Raw genomic sequence first — 27,905 nt, forward strand, 5'->3', positions numbered from 1 at the left:
ACAAAAATAATTTATTTTATTTTGTACATTTTTGTTATAAATATGAGAAAGCCAAGGTCACACAAAGTCTGTTAGGTCACACAGCCAGTACGTGGGAGAAGAAAACTTGAAACCGTATTTATTTTACTTCAAATGGGGGGCTTAACAAGTAGAAATGTATTTTTTCTTCCATGTTTTCCATATCGATATATTTCTGGATATACAAGTGACAAGCAAATTCTATATCCAATTAAAAGTTTTATGGCAGGGCATTCTGAAAGTTGAACTCGTAACTTTAGAAAAGCATGAAAGTAATTAGGGCTTGGCTCTCTGCATTTCTTTTAAATTATGGGACCAGATATCATATGCAGAAAAATGAAGTGAATCGATTTGTCATAGAATGAAAAATGCAATGATAAAAGTTTGAGAAATATCTTACAAGCTGAGTGGCAAAGAATCACTTTGTTTTTATTTTGTGAAGAACTTTTGGAACAGGTTAATAATACAACCTGCATATAACTGGAAGAAGCTATAAACAATATTCAACATAAGACAGGCATTTATACCTCCTGTCACTTAAAATACCACTAATTATATATAACAGTTGTAAAAATACTATGTTTCCAAATGGTAGGCATACTTGAAAATAAAGATACTTAAAAATTAAACTTTATAGCCATATTTAGAATCACAAATTAAGGCATGCCTTGATGTAAACTTTGCAGATGAAAAGGAATGAGTTTTTGGGCAGATGGGCTGGAGCATAGGCTAGATGAATACAGGAAAGGACAACTCCAGGTTCACCTAGTAGGGAATAATATGTTTAAAGTGAGTCTAAAATGTGGTTAGTGGTGTATCAGGGAAAATATTCTAGCTGTTGTAACAAAAATTCCCAAATTTCAGTGGCTTAAAAATCTCTCTTAAAGGATTCTGACTTATACATGTTCCAAAGCTGATGTATCTTGACACAGTAACTCTCTTTCAAGTGGTGACTCAGAAATCCTTTCTCCTATTTGTAGCAATGCGGGGAACCATTGGATACTCTTCGAAGAGCAGAAAGATAAAGGAAAATGCTGGCGAAAGTTGTGATGATCCAGGAAACCAAGTGTTATATAATTTCTTCTATATTTTATATTATAAAACTGGCCACAAGGTATCACATAAGATAGGACAGGGTAGGGAATGCAGTTGTCTTACGTGCCCAGGAAAATATTGTAATGGTTTGATGAATACATGGCATCACCTTGGCCATAAATTCTGAGAAAATTTTGTATTATTTAACCACAATTAAAGATACCTTTAACGCTACATTCAGTATCAGTTTGAATTTCCAAATACCACAAGACGAGTGAAGTTAGACCAGAAGTTCTCAAAACATGGTCTGAAGACTCTTCTTTCTTCATTTAGAAAGTCTTCAGTGTCAAAACTATGTTCATAACAATGCTGAAACCTTCTGTTTTGCCTTCTTTCTATCATTCTGTTATATGTATGTGGTAAAGTTTTTAAAGACTACATTACGTATGCTTGTATATTTTTGTTTTTTTGAACAAAAAAGTGTTGGTTTTAAATGTGGTAAATGATAATTGGTCTAATCTGCATAATCAAAGCTCTTTGGTATTTTACATAATTCTTCAGAGGATAAGGAAATTCAAAGCCAATATGTTTAAGGACTTAATTGGTGGTGATTACAAAACAGATAAAGCTATTTAAGTTAGAGACGGAAACTAAAAGAAAAAAATAAATACTACAAATAAAAATTATAGTATCTTGAAAATAAAAAATAATACTAGGTCTTTAACATTAGTACTGGGACTTGCAGCAGAAAAGAGTAGTAAAAATGAAGCATATTTCAATATAAACAACCGAAAAATTAAAATTATGAAATCTCAGTGACCTAAGAGAAAATATTAAGAAAAAATATATGAATTTAATTGAAGGAGGAGGAGAGAGAGATAATAACGCTTTGTAGAATAAAAAATAAATACATACAGTTATGTATCACTTAATCACAGTGATATACCCTGAGAAATACATTGTTAGATAATTTCATCCTTGTGTAAACATCATAAAGTGTATTATTACATAAATCTAGATAGCATAGCCCACTACACACCTAGGCCATATAGTATAAGCTATTGCTCCCAGGCTACAAACCTGAATAGCATGGTACTATGCTAAGAAAAGTACTATACACAACTGTAATACAGAGGTAGGTGTTGGTGCATCTAAACATATCAAAACAGAAAAGGCAAGGTAAAAATATTATATATGAGATTTTATAAATGGTAAACTTGTATAGGACACTTTCCATAAATGAACCTTGAAGGGCTGGAAGTTGTGCTATGTGAGTCTGTGTGTCAACAGTGAGTGAGTGAATGTGCAGGTCTAGGACCTTACTGTATACTAATATAGAATTTAAAAACACTGTACATTTAGTCTACACTAAGTTTATTTAAAAGTATTATCTTTTTGTTGATAATAAATTAACCTTAGTCTGCTGCAACTTTTTTACTTCAAAAACTTTTAATTTTTAAACACTTTTTGACTCTTGTAATAACACTTAGCTCAAAACACAAATACATTGTACAGCTAGATAAAAATGTTTCCTTTCTTTATATTCTTATTCTATAAGCCATTTCCATTTTTTATTTCTACTTTTTAAACTTTTTTGTGTGAAAAACTAAGACACAATCATATATATTATCTTAGGCATACATAGGTTCAGAATCGTCAATATCACTGTCTTCTACCTCCACATCTTGTCACACTGAGGTTGCTTTAGAGATAACTTTTTAATATGTAGAAAGAGTACACTCTAAAATAGTATTTAAAGGTATAATATAGTAAATATGTAATAAATAATGTCATTATTCATTACCATTATTAAGTGTTATGTACTATAGATTATTGTGTGTGCTATGGTTTTATATGACTGACAGCACAGTAGTAGGTTTGTTTAAACCAGCATCAACAAAATCGCATGAGTAATGCATTGTATTATGACATCACTAGGCAGTAGGAATTTTCAGCTCTATTACAATCTTAGAGGTCCACTGTATTATGCAGTCCATCATGGAACAAAATGTTGTTATGCAGCACACGACATACTCTCTCTATATATATGTTTATAAAACACATGCACATATATATGCATATTTATATATCTATATATAGTATGGATTATCTATATAGACATATGTATACATATATATAAAATATATATATCAGTTGAAATTTTCCTAAATTTTATAAATTGATCAACTTATATGTCCAAGTAAGTAATTGATTTCAAATAGCATACATTTGACTTGACCCATTTCTAGACACAATCTAGTAAGCCTGGTGGAAACACAGATAAAGAGAAAATACATAAAGCATCTATAGAAAAGTGACATTAAGATAGGGGAAAACTATGTGAACAATGGTTGATATCATATCAGCAGCAATTGAGGCCAGAAGTTAATGGATTGGAAGATGTTAAGTTGTTAAAAAAAAAAAAAAAAAAAGCAAAGTTGAGACATCATGTGCAGCAAACATGTTATGAAGATAGAAAATAAAATAAAGACATACAACATCTGAAAAGAATTGTTGCCCTTCGACTTTTACTTCAAGAGAAGAAAGGAAATAACAGGTAGAAACTGGAACCTACATAATGGAATGGAGAAAGCTGGAAAAGGTAAATGAGTTGCTAGGCAGAAGATTATAGATCATTTATCTTTCCTTGTCTCTTAATTTGTTTGATAGGATACTGAACATTGGAGAAAAAACTAGTAACATGGCATTGTGGAGTATATCATCTATAGAAATGTAAAATATGCATCAACAATAGCACAGAGGACCAGAACATACATCAAATTTTACTGTTGTAATTTTAAAAATGTATAAGTATGTATACAATTTTAACTCTGAAAAACTCTAGTAAATTGAGGGTTATATTGTCATATTCAGAGCAAGTACAAATTGGTGATTTCAAAGACATGACTAACCAGTATTTGAGCAACCAAAAAGAAAGCAGACAAGTAGGTAAAGAGGGAAATAAAAGATGGGGCTAGGAGAACAAATAACATAGAGCAGTATGGTCACTTTTAATTTGATCATATTAATAATTATATATACATAGACTATAATGGACAAAAAGACAGGAATTGTCAGGCAGGATTAAAAGCACAACAAACCTTCTATTCGAAGAGGTATACATTTATCACCACAACATGAGAACTTTGAGAGTAAAAAATTGAAACAAAATCTATCAGAAATATGTTAATGACAAAGAAAAATAGGTTTCAAAAAAGTGGCCATTACTAGAGAAGAAGAGAAACATTTAATAATGATAAAACAGGTTTATCTGGAAAATATAGCCAATCCAAATGTACATTTCCTTAGTAGCAGAGCACCCAAACACATAAGGCAAGCCCAGCAAAACTGAATATAGATATGGACCCTTCACATTTACAGTTACAAATTTCATCAACATCATCTCAGTAACTGGCAGTAATTGTAGACAAAAAACTAAAATATAGACTCAAACTATCAAACTATTTGAACTAATTGACATTTTTAAACTCTATAGCTAAAACTACAAAGGAAACAGTTTCTACTATTACTAGTGAAACGTTCTCCCAAATAAATCATATGACATGCTTTAGAAAAGACTCATTAAATTTCAAAAAATATATTATCTATCCACAACAGAATTAGAGATAATAAATATTAAGGAATCTAAAAATAATCACAAATGTTAGAAAAAAAAATAGTAGGTGGGTCAAAAAGGGAATCACAGGAAAAATTAGGAAATATGTCAAACTAAATGATGATGTAAAAAAATTAACTGTATATGACTAAAGCAGTGTACAGAGAAAAGCTATAGCTGTAACTGCTCTTATAAAAACATTTTTAAAGTTTATATCAACATGTAAGTTTTCATCTTTAGAAAGCAGAGAAAAACAAAACAAATTAGGCCCAAAGTATATGGAAAAAATAATAATTAAAATAAAGAAGTTATAAATGAAATTGAGAAAGACAAATTATAAAGAAAACATTTTAAGTCAAAATTTGTTTTCTGAAAGATTAATGCTATTTATAAGCACATAGACTGAAAAAAAGTTAGTGATAAAAATGTATGAGCAATATCAGACATGAAAGAAGACATACTACTGCATGTATCATAAACATTTAAAGGAAAATAGGTGAATAGTAAAAGGCCAAAATCTGACATGCAAAACCCTGAAAAATGTGAGTTGTTCAAATCTATCTTAAAACAAAATGATTCTATAATAAATATTCTTGCAATGAAAAATAAATTTAAAAATAAAACAAAACAAAGGCCCATATGTCCACACTGAAGATTCTAGTAAACATTTTAAAAAGACAAAAATATCAATCTTATTGAAGCTTTTTTTAAAAAATAGAAGAGAACTCCCAGAATAACTATAATGTCAGAATCTGAGAGAAAAATTACAAGAAAAAATTTTTTAAAATTATAAAACTGGGTACAAAAGTTCTTAGCAAAATATTAGCAAATTGAACCTAGCAATATAGTAAAAGAATAATGCAACATGATCCAATGGAGTTTATCCCAGGAAAACAAGTTGCTTTAAGATACGAAATCAAATTAGTAACATTCATCATCTAAATCAAATAAAGGTGGAAATCATGAATCATGTTATCTCAATGGATGAAGAAAAATCAGTTGAGAAAATTCAATAGCTATGTATAATCTATACTATGCAATCAAAAGTTGTTTATCTGTTAGCAGGTATGTATTAAAGTAGCTACCGTTAATAAATAAATCAAAGAAACAAAATAGAAACTTTCGGAGCAGTTCTACATGAGTAGTCCATTGATTTTCAACAAAAGCATAAGGAGGTTGAATTGAAAAGGACGATCTTTTCAGCAAGTGATGCTGGAAGAAATGGGTAAATATATAGAAAAATGAGCCTTGAGTCTTACTTTACACTACTCCCCAAAATTAAAGCAAAATGAATTATAGACTTAAATATAATAACTTAAACATTTTAGCTAACCTTAAAAGAATAAACAATGATATATTGCATTTAATTAAATTAAAATCTTCTACTCCTGAGAAGACACCAATAAGGACATAACAAAGAAAAATGCAGATTAGGAGAAAATATTTTCAATAACCATAATATGGGAATTATTTTAGAATATATAAATAATAAAAATCAATAACGTAAAGGCAAAACTTTGGAAAAAGAATAAAATAAACAGATATTTGTATTATCATTGTGTATAGGAAAAGAAACATAACATCCTGAAATGAAAATTAAAAGTGGAATAACATATGACTTTATACTCACTAGTCTGGGTGTAACAATATCCAACATTGTGAAGGATATATACACAAATTCAGTTATGCATTGGAATACCACTCAGCAATGTGGCTGAATCTCAAAAACATTAGTTTTAGAAAAAAAAAAAAAAGTTAGGAAAATTAAAAGATTACATACTTATGACTCTACCTATTTGAATTTAAAGAACGGGCAAAAGCAAGCTACGGCAAATGAAATGACAGCATTTATTTCTTATAGGTGGGGAATGATTAGAAAGCAGTTTATTTTCAGGAGAAAATGTACCAGATTCAACAAAAAGGAGGGCAGGAATGAGATAAACAATATTCTGCAAGGAGTATTGTGATTCCCCTCAACTCCAATACCCACAAGCCCCAGAACACGGAACCAGCAGTGATGCTTATATCTAGCAAGAAAGAAAAACGTGATTTATTTATTGATTTACTTATTTATTCATTTTTTGCTTTATTTGAAAAAGTGAACCACAACAAGAGAAAAGATCTCCAGATACTGATTTTATGTGGCTCAGCCAGAAGATATTGTATTAATGGATGCCTGTTGCAGCAAGCCTCAAAAATAACCAGTCCAGACTGAAGCAGGATAAATTAAGTGTTCACGGAGTTTTATCTTCTGAGGAAAGAACATTAATCAATTACTTCTGTGGTATGACCCAGTGAGGTGCAATGGTTGAGAAAATATAATGAAAAACAAAATCTTCTCTCTACCTAGAAAATCTCCCCACAAAGAAGGAAAATAAAGAAAACACGTCAATTGTTGAATAAGACTTTAGCCATGATGCACACCACAGGCAATCTCCTAAGAGACTGCAAAGACAGAGGAATCTCACCCTTTTATAAAGCCAAGCGAATATACCCTATCATGAACAAGTCCTCAAAATAATAACTGGTCCTCTAGTAAGAGCAATTGATGACACCATTTGTCATACACAGTTCATCCTAAATTCATTTGGTACTTGTAATGACCAACCGTGGCAGCTAATTTGGCTTTATGAAAAAGAAAAATAAACTTCTAAGCATCCACCAAAGTTAGCCTCCCACCATCCCTCAGGAAATGGGAGAAGTACTATTTTCCTTGAAGATTTCATTTCAAAGAAATGTTTCCCACCAGTTCCTTGAGAAAGACATCCCTGGGTTGTAAAGCTGGTGAGAGTCTTATTTAAACTTTAAAAAGGTGTACAGCATTTCAAAGAGCAAAGGAAGACCTTATAATTACAAATTTTCTAATGTAAATGCTCTAAGAGAGTGGCAGATGAAATCTCCCTTATTTATAATGGAGACAATGATGCTTCTTTCTTTTAATTTGTGTTTACCCTTACACAAGTGAAATAAAAACTTCCTCTGCCTTAAAAATACTTAATACACTCTGCTGCAATTTAAAAACTTCTTTAGAAATATCGAAATAAATAACTGAAGACATCATCATTAAAATGTCCTTTAAAGGACAGTATTGATGTCTTTAATAATGGAGAGGGAGAGGTGGAGCATGTGAAAACTCTTTGCAGTTTCTGTGCAATTTTTGGTAATTTTCAAACTGCTCTGTAAAATAAAATATATTAATCTTTTTAAATGTCATAAAAACTGTCTTTTCAAAAATGGACTAATGAAAAAAGTAAGCACAAGCATTTTCAGGGATGTTTAATTCAGGTTTAATTTTCACTGAATTTTTTAGATTTCACAGTATTACCAGGTAAAACTTTGATTAAAAATTAAAATTTAATGCAAAGAAAAATCATATTTCTGGCATTCTTTACTCAATGACTTTTTAAATGCACTTTACTATGTCCAGAAGAACTGTGCTTTTGTCTCTGCCTATGTTGGCATCCTGACTTCCCTGCATTCTCCCTTTGTCTCACTGGTCTTCAGCCACGTTTATTTTATTTTATTATCTTAGTATTTTATAAGTCATAAAATTTGACAAATCATGCCTTGCCCTAGGCTTTCTCCAAATGGAATTCCCTTTTCTCAGTTCCTCATCTGCAGAGCTAATATTCATTCTCAGGTCACAGCTTTCTCTGACTCCAATAACTTAGATCACTCTGCTTCACTCTTTCAGGCGACCTTATGTTTTTCTACTTGGAACTCATCACCCAGAAGAGTACTTAGGTTATTGTGATTACTTAACTAATATTTGTTTAATGTTAATACTTTTGAAAGGAATGATCTAACGGATTGATTGTAGCTCTGGTAAAAAATTCTAAACCTTCATGAATTGAAAACACACAAAAAGTAACACTATCAATCTGAACTCGCTTAATCATTAACAACTTTGATTTAACATCATTTAAAATATAACACTAAAACTTGAAAAATATAATGGTATCAAGGCACATAGAATGTAATATATTAATTAAAATACAGTATGAAATTCAAAATAAAATAGTTCAGTAGGCAGTTAATTGTACACAACTCACTGGAGACAACAAAATTATTTAAATAGACATAGTAAGAAGCTTTTGATCAGTTCATTCAATTGCTATTTAAAATTACTTTGCCAATGAATTTTATTCAGTTAAAATTGTCAAGTTTTCCAATATTTCACAACACTCTCTTCAACATTCTGAAACAAAATAAAACTTTAAGGGGACAACATTGGTGTTTCAGTATGAAGCAAGGCTCACAGCATGATGAGAATGGAAGAATAATAACCATCCAAATCAGTGTGGACTTCATACTTAATAATGGTTTTTTCTCTTTGCAATGGCCATATATCAATAAAGACAAAGCCTTGTCATGGAGGAGGAAAATGGACAAAACCATGAAGTTCTAGAAAAGACAAACAATTAAAAATAGCTAATATGTTTAAGTACTTAGTATTGACCAGATATTGTGATCTAGAGAAAGAAAGGAACAGAGGAAGGAGTACATTTTTTTACTCATTCTGATTTATAGGACATAACAAAACAAGCATTTTCATGAGTTTAAATATTAATTACGAAAATAATGTCAGACAGCAATTTCTTCAAAGCGTATCCCATTCTCAATTCAGAGACTGAATATATGCCCACCAATTTATTTTTTTTCTTGAGACTGAGTCTCTCTCTGCTGCCAGGCTGGAGTGCAGTGGTGTGATCTCGGCTCACTGCAACCTCTGCCTCCCTGATTTAAGCAATTCTCCTGCCTCAGTCTCCCAAGTAGCTGGGATTACAGGTACATGCCAGCACTAGGGGCTAATTTTTGTATATTTGGTAGAGACAGGGTTTCTCCATATTGGCCAGGTTGGTTTTGATGTCTTGACCTCGTGATCCACTGCTGCGGCCTCCCAAAGTACTGGGATTACAGGCATGAGTCAATGCGCCCGGCCCTACCAAATGTTTTAAATTACCATTATCATCCTTGTTATTAGTATATACCTCAAGTATCTTTTTATGTGAATACAGATACATGCCATAATAGAAAACATGATTTAAGCTCCTACAATATGCTAAGGTATTTTAATTATTATCTGTAGATAGATTATAGTTAGATACATAAATAGAAATATTTACATAATCCTTTTCTTCATTTTAGAAATAATTAAACTAAAGCATAGAAATTTTGAATTATTAGAATTATATAACTAGGAATTAAGAAAAGGTAACTTTAACACAGAACACCCTGATTCTAAAATCAATTGTATTTTCACTCTGTTATTTTATCTTATATGTAGGCAAATGCACAGTTAGTAAAATCATCAGGATCACCACTTTAAAAATGCAACTACATTAGTAATAAAGACCTCTAGGTTCTATAGTTTTCCTAATATAACATTTTCATTAGAATAAAATATTCACATCATTACACATACTATATTGTCAGTGCTTAGAGCAAATTCATAATAATAGGGATTGTTAAAATATGATTACTATTTAAATTGTAGATTAAAGTGATTTAATAATTATTTCACTGATTACTTATTTGTTTTTGACTCTTTCATGTTTAGAAAGATACGTTGACTCATTCTCTGTAACTTTTTCATTAAATTTGAAAGGTGTCTATTGATTGAAACCTCATTTTATGAAAGATATCACAGAAGTTAAGTAATTTTCCAAAAGTCACACAGATGCCACATGGCAGAGTGAGGTTAAATGGATGCCTTCCTAACTCAAAATCCAAATGCAAGGTGGTGGTCATCATCCTACATCACCCTTAAATAAATAGAATATAAATTATAAAACTAGTGGCAATGTTGATTTCATAGCTCTCAGGATCTCCTTTTTCAATATTTAGTCACATGTAATACCGATATCTTTGTTAAATTCCTTTCTTTCCAGAATTGCTACTTGAAGGACTAATGGCACTACTAATAGGTAGATCCTGGTCAAATTGTTAAAATAATTATGAATATTTATATTTACCCCCAGCTCCTGTTATATACTGTCCTGTCAATGTGCTCCAATCTTCATAGCTTTGTCAGGCACTGCAGGTTGTCTACACAACAGCTATCCCATTCTCTTCCAAATGAACCTTACTTTTTGTTACTTTTGTTCTGGAGCCAGTGCTCCAGGATGACTGATTTAACTAATCTAGTCATGATACTCTTACTCCTTGCAGTGTTTGAGTTAGGAGTTGGTTTACTTCTCACAATAGAAAAAATTCACTTCCTAGAAAGTTAATAAAATATGAACACTCCATATTAAATTTTAACTGCATATCTGTTGTTGTGTCTGAGAGTACAGCAGCTAATAACACAGATAAATCCCTTAGCTCATAGTTTTTCATTTTGGGGGGAAAGACACGATACAATAGATGAAATAAATGAGTTAAGTGCATTATATATGAATAAAATAAAGCAGATAAAGGAGAAAGGGAATGTTGAGCATGTGATGTAAAATTGAGGCTGGGCAAGCCTCACAGAATGGTTTAACATTTGAACATAAAAGTAGAAGTATGAGGGCAAAATATGTAGAGAATTGGATGAAGAACATTCTAGCCAGCTGGGGCAGGCAAGTACAAAGGTCCTGAGGCAGAAGAGTACTTGGCATGCTCATCACAACACAGGTGTAGTGGGAATGGAGAAGAATGAAATGGAAGGTAGGAGGTGATGAGGTCAGAGACATTGCTTAGAGCAGGGGCAACATCTTTACTCAGGAGTTGGGCTTTATTCTGCATAATAAAGAAAAACACCAGGGGACTTTGAGCAAAGCATGATATGATCTGTGATGCTTTAATGGGATAATTATCACTGAATTGAGAATAGAATGAGATGGATGAAGGCAGAAGCAGACATACCAGAGAAGGGGCCGTTGCAGTAAATAAGATGAGAGATGGCAGTGGTTGGACTCAGTGATATGTGCATCTAATCCCTCAAGAGAAATGAATAATCTTACATGTAAATTTTAAACTAAAAGTTTTTGATAAAATTTGAAGAGGCAAAGAGATCAGCAAAGACATTTTAGGCAAAAACAAAGTGAAGAGTCACAGTGGCATGGATAATCATGAGGTTTTAGAATGAGAGACAAGATAATGCTCAATAGGCTCTATTTTTGAGGAACTCCAATGACAAGTTAGAGAAACAGTAGTCATCTTCGTGTCAATGTGCTGCTTAGCTAGGTATTCTACTGAGAATCTGATCCACCATCCATTGTAATTTGGTCTGATAATTGAATGAAGTAAGTTTTTCTTTTTAATTTTATAATATTTTACCTTCTTTCTTTCCCTGTCCTCACATTTGACCCCTTAAAACTGAATAACTAATTGAAAAATACATGGAGGAGTTTTAAATCCATTTGGCCTGGGAATTATTCAGCCAGTAGTTAAAATTTCATGTGTTCCTGTGAACCTGAAAATGAAGAATCTTTAACCTCAAGCTGTTATAGTCTGAAGGACTGCTGAGCTTCTGATTGAGACATACACAAAGACTGAAAATTGTTGATGGGCTTGATCACACAGAACTCCCAAAAATGAAACTCATGAGTGTCCATGAGGGAGTCTTCTAGTGCTTGGATACAAAGAGACATGAAAGGAGATATACATGGCAGGTGGGAAAAAAAAAAAGTCTTGTTAGGTTCCCACAGCAAAAAATGACAACAGCCAGTGGGGACTGGTTACACCTAGAACAAGAGGTAGGGTCTTGGCCACCAATACCAGATTAATGGCAGGCAAGGCAGGACTTTAGTATTAAAAGTATTTGAGCTTCTGGCTTCAAATTAATATGTAAATTCTATACTTTTAATTTGAAAGTCAAATTCTTAATCTGAAGAACAAAGAGAAAACTAGAGAGAAAGGAAAGCGTTCTGATAGGTTAAGACCCAGCTCCAACTTATTCCATGTGAGCATAACTTTAAAGTAATAGTTAATTATGTCAGCTCTGAAAATAAAAGTGGTTTTTAGATCGGTATCAGAAGAAAGCTAAAGAATTTAACAGTGTAATTGTTTTTAGAAAATTAATTATAATTGTGGTTATGCATTCATTGTTTATTATACAGTTTGATGAGTAACAGAATAATTTTTTGAAATACAACAATTATAAAAATAGTTACTACTTTTGAGGACAGGTTATGCAGCAGGCACTGCAGTACAACTCATTGTGTTTTATCTTGCAGATTAATGCAATAAAACTGAATGATAGGTACCATCAGTCAACTCTCAAGGACAGGAAACAGTTTCAAAGAGGTTAAGCGATTTGTCCAAGGTTATGGAGTCAGCAATTGGTTTAAATCTAAAGCTTGATCCCGTTGCATTAAAATTTCCCTGTCTCTTAACTAATATGCAATGGAAATGTCTTTGTTCTTTCCATGTTCATTGTTTGTGTTCCAAGCCAAACAAATTGTGACAGGGAACCATAGGTGAATATTAAAGATGAATGGATGCTTCTGAACCACACGAAACAGTGGTTCCTGCAGAGAAAGAGAAAGTAATTTAGGTGTCTATGAGTGTAGTGGGGGAGGAAGTGGAAGGATATTGTAATTAGCAAACATTTAAGAAGACTTCAAAACTGTAACCTCTTTAGTAAGGTATCCAGATGATTCGTGTTAGAGATCCCGATCAGTCCTATTTGGTCGTAGATTAGGAAGTTAATGCCTAGAAGAGTGTTTCTTGGATTCTTCATTACCCTCTATATGATTCCTGGAATCAACCCTGAACCTTATACTGTGATGTCCAGAAATCTTTATTGTAACAAACATTCTGTTATTCTTAATTACAGTACTAGGAGAACTTCCCATGTTTAAGTATCAAAGTATTTGCAAAAGTTATGCAGCTAATTAGTGCCTGAGACAGAATTTTGGTTTGCTCATGTCATCAGAATCACTTACAAGACATAATATTTGTGATGAAATATTTGAAGAAGCTTGGAGGAACCACTGTTTAGGTTGTATAGCCAATACTGATGTGTATGTAATAATAAGTCTATGATAGGGGTCACGTGAATGAAGCTGTATCATACAGTAGTCCCCTTGATATGCAGTTTCACTTTCCAGATTTAGTTGCTCACTGTCAAGTGTAGTCAGAAAATATTACATGGAAAATTTCAGAAATCAATAATTTATGTGTTAATTATTAGCTTTTAAGAGAAGCCCACTGCTATGTTACAATACCTAAGTCATTCGCCTCACTTAGTCCCATTATGTTGACATTTAATGATCTTGCATTATCACAAAAAGAGTGAGTATAGCACAATAAGATATTTTGAGAAAGTGAAAGAGAGTGACCATATTAAGAAAACAGTTATTACAGTATATTATTTTAATTGTTCTATTTTATTCTTATCTAATTTATGAATTAAACATTATCATAGTTATGTATGTATAGGGAGAAAAACCACCATGTATACCGGATAGGTTTCGGTACAATATTCAGTTTCAGGCCTCCACTGAAGATCTCGGGACATGCCACCTGAAGATAAGGAGGAATTATTGTATTGGGTGACAGAAGTTAACTTAAATGGAAAATTCCTGGGGACTTCAGTTTTTTATAGTTTGAAATTGGAAGGCACTAAAATTGCAGAGAAGCTGAACTGACTTGCTGTTTCCTGTCTTGTACTGAGTTTGTCGTGGCCTCACATTACCTTTCATGTAGTTAGAGAGAGAAGACTTCTTGAAAAAAATGTAGAATCATAGTTTTGAATATCATCAAAGAGTAAAGGAAGTTACTTTCAAGATGAAAATGCTAAATCTCAATCTTAGGAAAGTCACCAGAAAGAATGTTATACTAATATAAATACATTATTCATACAATGGCAGAGTAACGGGATTGCATTTCAAAATAAAAAGAAGTAATGCAGATAATTGCTAGTTTTGATAATAGGATGACATTTACTATGGTTTCTGTAGTTCAGTATTTCCTAAGTTAGCCTTACCATTAAAACCATACCTAAGTTATATAGTTGAGAATTCTCAAAGACCTGTTATTTTAAAGTGAAATTATTTCTAATACAAAAGCATCATTTGTTTTTCAACCCATTTAAACTGATAACATCATATTTTTCAAATTCCTTGATTTCAGATATTAAAATATTTTTTCTCACTCTTCTCTAGACTGCCAATATTAAATATACTATGCACGGAATTTTTTAGTTTTTCAATAGGTTGCATTTTAGAATGGTCTTAAAAATTTCAGTCTTCCTACAAACTGGAAAAACAATATAATTTTTAAAATATAATTTTTAATGTAGAAGCATGTTTTTATAAACATTCTGTTTTGTTTTCTTTTTATATTTTGTAGGGCAGATGCACAGCATCTTGACCAGAAACATCTTCCTAGTGACATAATGTCGTGTTTCTCTCTTCCCCATCTCCTTCTGTCAAAGGCTCCTAGAGCACAGTCCTTCCTTTAAGCAGATGAAATGTGTGATCTCCTTTGAGGTTAATTTTAATGCCATTTCATCTCTTTGTGGAAATGAGATTAGAATTCTAAATGTTCAAAACCCAACAGCCTTTAATGAAAAATGGTAGGAATTATCACATACCTAGAGCTTAGAAAGGATGGAATCATATTTGCACATTATTAAAGATCTGAATAATTTAGACTATTTTTAGATTTAAGTTGCTTAGAGGATTTTAGAAAAGCTCAATATAAACAGCTCAAGAAAGGCACTTACTTGTCCTGATTTCAGCAATTTTACATCATTTAAGCACTTCCATGGAATGGTTCAGTTGTCACAAATAAAGCATATTTGAGACCCCAGGTCAATATTAGGAAGATATTGACATTATAAAAAAGAATTATATAAAAATTTGTTACATTCTTTTTTATTTTACTTATTTTTAATTTTTTAAGTTCTGGGATACATGCGCAGAACATGTAGGCTTGTTACATAGGTATAAATATGCCATGGTGGTTTGCTGCACCTATCAACCCGTCATCTAGGTTTTAAGCCCTGCACGCATTAGGTATTTGTCCTAATGCTCTCTCCCTCGCCTTGCCCCCATCACCTGACAGGTCCCAGTGTGTGATATTCCCATCCCTGCTTCCATGTGTTCTCATTGCTCAACTCCCACTTATGAGTGAGAATATGCAGTGTTTAGTTTCCCGTTCCTGTGTTAGTTTACAGGGGATGATGGCTTCTAGCTTCATCCATGTCCCCACAAATGACATGAGCTCATTCTTTTTTATGGCTGCATAGTATTCCATGCTGTATATCTACCACATTTTCTTTATCCAGTCTATCACTGATGGACATTTGGGTTGGTTCCATGTCTTTGCTATTGTAAATAGTGCTACAGTAAACATATGTGTGCATGTGTCTTTATAGTAGAATAATTTATATTGCTTTGGTTATATACCCAGTAACGGGATTGCTGGGTCAAATGGTATTTCTGGTTCTAGATCCTTGAGGTATCGCCACACTGTCTTCCACAATGGTTGAACTAATTTACATTCCCACCAACAGTGTAAAAGTGTTTTTATTTCTGCACAGCCTCTCCAGCATCTGTTGTTTCCTGACTTTTTAATAATCACCATTCTGACTGGTATATCATTGTGGTGTTGATTTGCATTTCTCTAATGATTAGTGAAGGTGAGCTTTTTTTCATGTTTGTTGGCTGCATAAATGTCTTCTTTTGAGAAGTGTCCATTTGTTTGTGTCCTCTCTTATTTCCTTAAGCAGTGATTTGTAGTTCTCCTTGAAGAGGTCCTTGTAAGCTATATTCTTAGGTATTTTATTCTCTTTGTAGCATTTGTGAATGGGAGTTCATTCATGATTTGGCTCTCTGCTTGTCTATTGTTGGTGTAAAGGAATGCCTGTGATTTTTGCATATTGATTTTGTATCCTGAGACTTTGCTATATCTGCTTATCAGCTTGAGGAATTTTTGGGCTGAGACAAATGGGTTTTCTAAATATATAATCATGTCATCTGCAAATAGAGACAATTTGACTTCCTCTCTTCCTATTTGAATACCCTTTATTTCTTTCTCTTCGTGATTGCCCTGGCCAGAACTTGCAATACTGTGTTGAATACAAGTGGTGAGAGAGGACATCCTTGTCTTGGGCTGGTTTTCAAAGAGAATGCCTCCAGGTTTTTCCCATTCAGTATGATATTGGCTATGGGTTTGTCATAAATATCTCTTATTATTTTGAGATATGTTCCATCAATATTCTCAATAGTTTTAAGGAATGTTGAAGTTTATCAACGGCTTTCTCTGCATCTATAGAAATAATCATGTGTTTTTTGTCGTTGGTTCTGTTAATGTCATGGATTACATTTATTGATTTGTGTAAGTTGAATGAGCTTTGCATCCCAGGGATGAAACTGACTTGATCTTGGTGGATAAACTTTTTGATGTGCTGCTGGGTTTGGTTTGTCAGTATTTTATTGAGGATTTTTGCACTGATGTTCATCAAAGATATTGGCCTGAAGTTTTCTTTTTTTGTGTGTCTCTGCAAGATTTTGATATCAGAATGATTCTGACCTCATAGAATTAGGGAGGAGTTCCTCCTTTTCAATTGTTTGGAATAGTTTCAGAAGGAATGGTACCAGCTCCTCTTTGTACCTCTGGTAGAATTTGGCTGTGAATCCGTCTGGTCCTGGACTTGGGAGAGTGTATGTGTCCAGAAATTTGACCATTTCCTCTAGATTTTCTAATTTATTTGGTAGAGGTGTTTAGGGTATTCTCTGATGGTAGTTTGTATTTCTGTGGGATCAGTGGTGATATCCCCTTTATCATATTTTATTGTGTCTATTTGATTCTTCTTTTATTCCTTATTAGTCTATCTAGCAGTCTATCTCTTTTGTTAATTTTTTCACTGACTTTTGAATGACTTTTTGTTTCTCTAGCTCCTTCAGTTCTGCTCTGATCATAGTTATTTCTTGTCTTCTGCTAACTTTTGAATTTGTTTGCTCTTGCTTTTCTGGTTCCTTTAATTTTGATGTCAGGGTGTCGATTTGAGATCCCTTAAGCTTTCTGATGTGGCCAGTTAGTGCTATACATTTCCCTTTTAATACTGCTTTAACTGTGTCCCAAAGATTTTTGTATGTTGTCTCTTTGTTTTCATTGGTTTCAAAGAACTTCTTGATTTTTGCTTTAATTTTGTTATTTACCCAGGAATCATTTAGGAGCAGGTTGTTCAATTTCCATGTAGTTGTGCGTTTTTGAGTGAGTTTCTTAATCTTGAGTCCTAATTTGATTGCACTGTGGTCTGAGAAACACTTTGCTATAATTTCAGTTCTTTTGCATTGGCTGAGGAGTGTTTTACTTCCAGTTATGCGGTCAATTTTAGAATAAGTGTCACATGGCGCGGAGAAGAATGTATATTCTGTTTATTTGGGGTAGAGAGTTCTGTAGATGTCTATCAGGTCCACTCTTGATCCAGAGCTAAGTTCAAGTCCTGAATATCCTTGTTAATTTTATATCTCATTGATCTGTCTATTATTGACAGTGGGGTGTTTCTCTGTAAACTGGTTATTCTAGTTAGCAGTTCCCGTAACCTTTTATCAAGGTTCTTAGCTTCCTTGCATTAGGTTAGAAGATTCCCCTTTAGCTCAGAGTAGTTTGTTATTATCCATCTTCTGAAGTCTACTTCTTTCAATTCGTCAAACTCATTCTCCATCCAGTTTTGCACCCTTCCTGGAGAGGCATTGCAATCATTTGGAGGAGAAGAGGCATGCTGGCTTTTGGAATTTTCAGCGTTTTTGTGCTGTTTTTTCCTCATGTTCGTGGATTTATCTACCTTTTATCTTTGAGGCTAGTGACCTTCGGATAGTGTTTTTGTGGGAGGTCTTTTTTTATGTTGTTGTTGTTGCTTTCTGTTTGTTATTTTTGCTGTTGTTGTTGTTTCTAACAGTCAGGCACCTCTTCTGCAGGTCCGCTGCAGTTTGCTAGAGGTCCACTCCAGATGCTGTTCACCTGAATATCACCAGTGGAGGCTGCAGAACAGCAAGGATTGCTAGCTGCTTCTTCCTCTGGAAACTTCTTCCCAGAGGGACAATGGTGTGATGCCATCCAGAGCTCTCCTGTATGAGGTGTCTGTGGACCCCTGCTTAGGAGGTCCCTCCCAGCCTGGATGGATCAGCTGCTCTCCTCAGAGCTGATAGGCAGGAAAGATTAAGTCAGCTGAAGCTGCAACTGCAGCTGCCCCTCCCCCGAGGTGCTCTGTCCCAGAGAGATGAGAGTTTCTGTAAGACCCTGATTGGGGCTGTTGTATTTCCTACAGAGATGCCCTGCCCAGTGAGGAGAAATCTAGAGAAGCAGTCTGGCCACAGCCACTTTGCCACACTCTGGTGAATTCTGCCCAATCCAAACCTCCCAGTCTCCTTAGCACTGTCAGGGGAAAATCACCTACTAAAACTTCAGTAATGGTGCATGCCCCTCCCCACACCAAGCTCCATCATCTCAGGTTGACTCCAGACTGCTTCTGGCAGTGAGAATTTCAAGCCAGTGGTTCTCAGCTTGCTGGGCTTCATGGGAATGGGACCTACTGAATAAGACCACTTGGCTTCCTGGCTTCAGCCCCCTTTCCAGGGCAGTGGATGATTCCCCTGTATTGCTGGAGCTCCAGGCACTGCTGGAGTATGAAAAAACTCCTGCAGCTAGCTCAGTGACTGCCAAAACAGTCACTCAGTTTTGTGCTTGAAAACCAGGGCCCTGGTGGTGTAGGCTTATGAGGAAATCTCCTGATGCACAATTGCAAAAATCCTTGGGAAAAATGTAGTGCCCAGAGTGGATAGCATAGTCCCTCACTGCTTCCCATGCCTGGGGGAGGGAGATCCCCCAGCTCCTTGAACTTCCTGGGTGTAGTGATGCCTCAATCTGCTTCTGCTTGCTCTCCATGGGTGGCACCTGCTACCTAACCAGTCCTAATGCGATGAACTGGGTATTGCAGTTGGAAATGAAGAAATTACCCATCTTCTGCATTGGTCCTGCTGGGAGCTGAAGACAGGAGCTGTTTCTATTCAGCCATCTTGGCCCCTCCTCCTAAATTCATATACTCTTTTCTTAAGTGAATATTTTATGTTATATTTTCTGCAGCAGTCTATGAGTTCTAAGTACGTTGTTCAGTTTTCTCACAGGTAAAAATGTAAAAATAAAATATCTCTCTGTGCTGTTGTGAGAACAACCTAGTGGATAAACAGTATAAGTACTTGGTATTGTTATCTATGACACAGAGATGGTGAGAAAAAAAAAGTTTGGCGTTAATAAAGTAGCATTTTTAAAATTAAAGATAGAGATTAACAAAAGAAAAATATACATATAATCAAATAATACAGACCACATGCTTTCCCAGTCCTCAGGGAAACCAGAATATGTTTTTAAAAAAAGAAGTCATTTTCATTTAAAAATTAAAATGAGAAAAGTGGATGATAAAGCAAGGCAAAAAGGGTCATTCTTTATTTGTGACTGTTGATTATAAAAATAACCAAAAATCTAAAAAATAAAACTGTAGTTACTTCTTGTCTATGGAAGGGAATAGAATTTAAATATAACAAGGGATTTGAAGCAGTTGCTTTCTCTAATCAAACCGAAGATCCCCGTAATCATGTCCTTTGCTGTTATAAGTCTCCTAATTTTTTGGTCATCAAGAAGGGCCTGAAGATTACCTAATTTGTTGTGGAAACTCACTTAAAGATAATGGCAAGCTGTTAGTTTAATTAAAACATTTTTTCAGAAAGCTTTTGAACCTAGAGGAATCATTACTGTATAACTTTAACTCTGAAAATAACATTTTAACAAGGTGACTTAGATGCCTGATCTGAGATAGTTATTTTAATTATTAATTTCTATCTTTTCATTGCTGTGTAACGAAATAGATTCTTTCAAGTACATTTGTATGAATTTTAACTCATGGATAGATTCATGCACGCACCATAGTTGGGTTATGAAACAGGACCATCACCTCTAAAAAAAAACTTTGCTATATCTTTATATTCACACCCTTCTCTCACCCATAACCCCTGGTGACCACTGACCTATTCTCAATTCTTATAGCTCTAAAATTTTATTTTGTTTTCAAGGATATAATACAAATGGAATCATACAGATAGAACCTTCTGATATCAGCTTCTTTCACTCAGCATAACCTACATGAGATTCATTCAAATTGTTGTATCTATCAAAAGTCTGTTTATTTTTATTGCTAAATAGTATTTCATTCCAAACCATTGTCTTTAGTATTCTATTTGCTTATTCGTTATCCTCTCTGGGGATATTTGTGTTGTGATTCACTTTGACAGGATGAATATGCTTCAGAATGTCATGTTGTTTTCCTGTGGTCATAAATTTACTTTTGGGCAAATACTGAAGAGTAGCATTGCTTGGTCATATCTTAAGAGTATGTTTTACTGTTTAACTTTATAAAAACTGCCAAAGCATTTTTCAGGGTGTGGAATTTTATAGCCTGACCAGCAATGTCTGAGAATGTGAGCTGTTTTACACCCTCCTCAGTGCTTAGTATTGTCAGCGTTATTTTTATCCATCCATGTAATTAAGCATGTAATAATATCTCATTAGCGTTCTTTCATTTGTTTCTTTTGTTTAATGTTTCATTTTTATAATGACTAATGGTGTTGAATGCCTTTTCATATGCTTATGTACCACACTTATATCCTCTGGTGAAATGTTTGTCCATATGTTTTGCTTATTTTTTAATCAAGTGGTTTGTTTTCTTATTGTTGAGTTGTGAGGGTCTGTTATCTATTCTCGATATATAACACTGTGTCACATGTTATTTGCATATATTTTCTCCCTGTCTGCACCTTGCCTTTTTATTTGCTCAATATCATCTTTCACAGAAGAAACATTTTCAGTTTATCAGTCTCTAGGCCTGATGTACCAGTCTCTAAGAAATGAATCATACTTATTTTGGCATCTTAAAAACTAGTTACTTGAAACCATATCAGGGAACATCAACATACTATAGAAATGGGCCAAAGAGATTTGAGAACCAGCTCCAATGTATGGTCTAAAGTAGGGGTCTGCAACCCCTAGGTCACAGGAACCAGGTGGCACAGCAGGAGGTGAGTGGCAGGCACTTGAGCAAGACTTCATCTGTATTTACAGCCACTCCCCATCCCGGGAATTACCAACTGAGTGTCACCTCCTGTTAGATCAGAGGCTGCATTAGATTCTCAGAGGATCACGAAGCCTATGGTGAACTGTGCATGCGTGGGATCTAGGTTGTGTTTTCCTTATGAGAATCCAATCCCTGATGATCTGTCACTGACTCCTATTACCTCTATCTAGATGAGACTGTCTACTTGTGGAAAAAAAAAGGTCAGGGCTCCCACTGATTCTACATTATTGTGAGTTGTATAATTATTTGATTACATATTATAATGTAACAATAATAGAAGTAAAATGCACAATCAATGCAACACACTTGAATCATCCCCAAACCATCCTCTCCCCACACCCTGGTCCATGGAAAAATATTCTTCCACAAAATTAGTCCCTGGTACCAAAAACAGTGGGGGACCTTTGGTAAAAAGGGTTAATGTTTCCTTTTAGAAATCACAAAGGTACTCTAGATACTTTCCACCCATAGGTAGCAGCCTAAGGGACCTATGTCTGAGCAGCACAACTACTCTACAGCTTTTTTTCCTACCCAAAGTGAGGTCAGAAGACCTAACAAAAACCATCCACGTGACTTGTTAGTATATCTTCCCAGAAGTAGCTTCCTACATTCTATTTCATTTCTATTTGTTCTATCTCATTGTTTGATTTTTTTACTGGTTTGTTTGCTTGCTATTTTACAATTTGACCCTGCCTACTATCTCTTAGCTGATTGCTACCTAACTGCAGAACCTGCAGCCAACAGAAGATTTACCACTGAGCCCAACCCAACCTAACTCAGAAAATGATCCCCAAACCTTAAACAGATCCAGAGATATGGAATGGCACTTGGTTGGACTTATGCTTCTAACTTTTCGCTCTTTGAGTTTTTTAAAATAACATTTTAGTTTATATCTGAACTTAGAGATTCTTCATAACCTATATATTTATTGTTTCCTTTTGCTCGTTTTTTTTTTCTTTGTTATTTGTTTTCTTAACAAAAACATCTTAGAACTCTCATAGGAATTCTTTGGAATAAAGATGAATGCAAAATAATATAGTCATAACAAAATAAATAAATGGTATGAAGTGATATTTTCATATTATTTATCAATTTAAAACTGCCTTTACACTTGATATTTATTTTAAATATCTTGCATAGTTTAAAATACAAATCTGTACTATACCTAAATCTGAACTACACAGACTTTAGTTGAAACATATGAGTTTTCACTGATAAATTCAGAGATTTCATATTTAGTTCACATTTTGAATATATCTGCAGAAAATAAACTAAACTTAAAAACACCTTTCCTTACTAAAGGGAAGTAATTACATTTTAAGCTTTTTGAAAGTCATATTTATTTTCAAAATGATTTTAAGTATCTTAAGAAAAATGATAGATTCTATGTGTAAGATTGAATGTTTCATACTAACTTAGAATCTGTGTTTTAAAAATAAAAATAAAACAAAAGTACATATATATTTATGTTAGACCATGGCTTCATATTAGTTAATGTGGATGAAAAAATTATCATACTGAAAATCTTATGACTACCCATTGGTAGGTATCATCTTTTTCTAGTCCAGATTTAGTGTATAATTCTTAAAACCCTGAAATGTTACAGATTTAGTTTGACTGACAGACGCAAAAGTAAGTGTGACACTTTCCAGCAAGGGCATGTCCGTATTAGAAGAACAAAAGACATGGGTCTAAAAATATACAGTACAAAGTGTTTTTAGCGACTTCGAATATTATAAATTAATTTTTTTAAAGTTAGACTATTTTCTTACATTTAACTGTTGCAATTATTATTATTAATTTCAAACAAACAACTTCCAGTTTTAAGCTCATAATTTTAGCCAATATTTTTAAATTATCATCTTTAGAACAGGGCAGCCCTATTTCCCAACATGATGATACTTAACTTGTGAAACAAGAACCACCTGAATGGAAGAACTCATATTTCAGTCAGGTATTACAAGTGCCAACAGCGTTACTGTGGTTGATGATTTCTCTAGTCTCCTATAGTTCCAGCCAAATCTCTTGCCTTTCTTTCCTGCCTTTCTAACTCCAAACACATAACTTTATCTTAACTTATGATTCTTTTCTCTCTACTTGCAATTTTGACTTCCTGTAATTAGAGCCAATAATGCATCTCTCAATATCTCAAAAGGAGATCTATATACTCCCTTATCAATATAACACAAGCATAAATAAACATTGTAATTAGCAAGCATTAATTTATTGGAGGAACGCTACGAGCCCTATAATTTGTTGATAATATATACATGTGTTTATTGGGTTTGCAATTTTATCGTTATAAATGTGAAACCTTGTATGCTTTTAATATAATTACTAATGATCTGAATATATTGTCTATTCCATAATGATAAACTCTTTTTAAATATCTCTATTCTAGGCTTTAATAGTTACATAGGACACCACTTCTGGTGACATTTAAATTAAAAAACCCACACATTTGGGAGAATTAGGCTTAAAAATGCCAACTTATATAATTATCAGAAAAGCCAATTTAGTAACCAGATTCATTTTAATGCCTCTTTTTACATCTTTGCATCCAAGGAAAATGTCAGTTCAAACTGCTTGAAAATTGAAAAATGTTATGGCATTTTAACACCTGTATGAAAAAAAAAAAAAAAAACCCATAAACTGGCAAAGTAGGATAAGCCCAAGTCATGCTCTTTTATTATTCATTCGAAAAGAGTATCCAACTGCTTATATAACTGTAAGGATACATTATAAATTTAATAAACCATTGAGTTAACATGAGACAAATAATCTCGTGTCAAGAAACTAGGAATATAAGATAGATTCTGGAGAGGTAAAAATATATCAGTTCATGCTATTTACAAAACGAGGTATAATGTAAAAAAAAAAAAGTGACTAATTTAAGAAAACCTACAGTAAAATATTATAGTCATGAGAACACTTTTTATTTTCTTATGTTTGAAATGATATGCATACTATATATAGATTTAAATAAGTATATATAGTAATTAAAGAGAAACAGCAAATTAATAATAGTTAAACAAGTGACCATCACCCAGAAACAATTATTGTTAATACATTGTCATTGTCATCTTTTTTTCCAAATGTTCCTATCTTATTTCTTATTCGACAAATATTCTTTGTGGCCCTCTTGATGTCCTGCATCACGCCAATGCAGAGAAGCAAAGACTCCCTGCATTTAAGTTCTTGACAGTTTTCTGGGGCATTCTGATATTAACAAATATGGAGTGACTCTTAAGAAGTTAAAAGAGAAAAACAGGTAGGTGGTGGTCTGGGAGCAAATCATAAAAATATGCAGCGGTATTGGCAGGCAAGTCTGTCCTCCAGCCATGACAGCTGAGGTAAGGCAGAGTCACTAAGTGGTAAAACATTAAGAGTGATGCCGTTAAATATTGAGAGTATTCTTGACAGAGGGGCAAGTGTGGTATGAGTGGTGATGGGGTCACCTCCCAGGAACACAGCTAGCCAAAAACTCTTTTGGGGGTCCATTTGACATGAAGATATACTAAAGAAAATGTATTAAAAAGGAGTTTTGGATTCAATGTTGGGCTCTTCAGACAGTACAACCACTCTAAAGAACCTGGCTGGGCAGAAATACACCAAAGGTAGGAGTTAGCATGCAGAAACATCTATCTGGGAACACTGACTGGTGGTCAGTGGAGAATGTTGCTTGTTGTGCACCTCGGTCATGTGGTCATGTTTCTTTCATGTTTTCTAGCCTAGTGTATGAGCATCTCAAGACAAAAGACGGCACAGATAGTAAAAAGCATCTGGCCAAAAAGCCATATGTTATAGTCTGAGTATTTGTGTCTCTCAAAAATTCATACATTAAAACCTAACTCCCAAAATGATGGTATTAAGAACTGGGGCCATTTGTGAGGTGATGAGGTCATGAGGCCTCCACCTTCATGAAGTAGCTTAGCCTATTTGCGCTTTCTGTCTCTTCTGCCATGTGAGAACACAGCAACAAGTCGCAATCTATGGAGCAGGGGGTTCTCACTAGATGTTGAATCTGCTGGTGTCTTGGTCTTGTACTCTTCAGCCTCCAGAACTGTAAGCAACACATTTCCATTGATATGAATTACCCAGTCTAAGGTATTTTGCTATAGTAGCCCCAGCTCACTAGGACACCAGACTATTCAGGATGATGCCTTGAGTTCAGTGCACAGAGTACTGTAAGGAAGCCATCTCTCTGTAGTGTGGACAATGGATGATAATAGCAGGCACTTTTAGGAAGCAATTGCTGGGGAAGTAAGAAAGCGGCCATGTCAGAAAGAAGGAAGGAGAGAAGCAATAGGAGCAAGGGTAGGCTCAAGGAGGAAAACAAGAGAGTCCTCAAGACATACAACGTGGAGGAGGGAGAAGGAAAAGAAGCAGGGGTTGCACTTTGGGACCTTAGTGGGGACTCACTGGGGCCTCATTATCAAAACCCATGGCAATTTTTATTCACTTGATTTTCCCCAAGATGCAGAAAACGCAATTTGAAAAGCTGAAAAAGTTTAGAATTAGATTAGGTTTAGCCGAGTAATCTCACTGTCATTTGAAACATGCTCAGTTCCTTCTGATTTATGAAATGGATAACAAACTTCATGATCACTAAGAATATAATAAATGTAAATAACATCTAGAAGATCAAAAACAAGATTTGTTGTTGCACATAACCCTCTTTTGATTGTCCTTCACTCTTCATATTCACCTTTTCCAAAGTTCTTCATTCATTCTTGTAGATTCATAATTCAATGTGGGATTATAACGTTTTAAACAAAGCACTTTAGTTTTTTTTTTTTTTTTGTAAGGCAGTTCTTGTGACAGTTCTTTCAATACTGGCTTGCATATTTTTTTTGTATTTTTGGGAAAAATATCAAGTGTAACATTTTAGTTCGGTATATTTTGTCTGTGCTGTTGGTTTGCCTTTTAGCATTTTAATAATATCCCACCATTACCTATGACATCTATTTTTTTTTGTGTCAGCCATCATTTTTATTGGTGTGTCTTTAACGTGTCTTTCTATTTTGAATGCTTTTAAGATTATTTTATTTATCTCTGCTTTTCAGTAGTTTTGCTATGATTTACTAAGGCATGATTTAGTTTGTATTTATCCTACTTGGGGTTTCTGTTCCTTTTACTTTTTTTGTTTTGTTTTGTTTTGTTTTCTTTTCTTTTCTTTCCTGAGACGGAGTCTCGTTCTGTCGCACAGACTGGAGTGCAGTGGTGAGATCTCGGCTCACTACAAGCTCCGCCTCCCGGATTCATGCCATTCTCCTGCCTCAGCCTCTCAATTAGCTGCGACTACAAGCGCCTGGCAACATGCTGCTCGGCTATTTTTTTTTTTTTTTTTTTTTTTTTTTAGTGGAGACGGAATTTCACCGTGTTAGCCAGGATGGTCTTGATCTGCTGACCTTTTGATCCTCCCGCCTCGGCCTCCCAAAGTGCTGGGATTACAGGCGCGAGCCACTGTACCTGTCCTGCGTTCCTTTTTAAATTTGCGAGTTAAGCTTTTTCATCAATTTGAGGAAATTCTCAGCTATGATTTCACATAGGAAAATTAAGTGACTAGAATGCCTGAGAGGCCAACTCACATATTAAAAAGTTATGCATAACACATAGGTTTCATTTAAAGCCATCAGAAGGGTATGGCAGGCTGAATTATGGCTACCCAAAGATGTTCATTCTCTCATCCCTAGGGCCTGTGTAAATCTTACATGGCCAAAACGACGTTGCAGATGTGTTGAAAGTAACAAGTCTTGAGATGGGAAAAGTGTCCTGCATTATCCTGATGGATTACATCTAATCCCGTGGGTCCTTAAAAGTGAAAAATCTTTCCCAGGGAGAAAGATACAACATGAGAAGGACTTGACCCGATGTGTCTGGCTTTGAATGTGGAGAATGGTAGTCATAAGCCAATCAATGCAGCTGTCGCTAGAAGCGGAAACTACCTTCAGTTCAGAACCAGCAGGAAAACAGAAGCCTTGGCCCTATAGATGCAAAGAACAGAACTCTACTAACCACAGCAGAGAGCAAAGAACAATTGCCTTAGAGCTTCCAGAAAGAGTGCGGCAGATCACCAATTTCCTTTCAGTCTGGCCAGATGTGTATAAACCTTCTGACCTATAGCATAGACCTGTGAGATAATAAATATGTGCTGTTTTATACCACTAA

General features: G+C 34.3%; 1 long non-coding RNA gene across 1 annotated transcript; it reads left to right on the top strand.

Moving 5' to 3' along the window:
* Positions 1-93: 93 nt before the first annotated feature.
* Positions 94-27,905, top strand: LOC103885000. The gene is made up of 3 exons (XR_647879.4): positions 94-2,188; positions 24,904-25,005; positions 27,431-27,905. It is a non-coding gene; the product is annotated as an uncharacterized LOC103885000 (long non-coding RNA).

This window comes from Papio anubis, chromosome 5, assembly GCF_008728515.1.
Source record: "Papio anubis isolate 15944 chromosome 5, Panubis1.0, whole genome shotgun sequence".
NCBI classification, from domain to species: domain Eukaryota; kingdom Metazoa; phylum Chordata; class Mammalia; order Primates; family Cercopithecidae; genus Papio; species Papio anubis.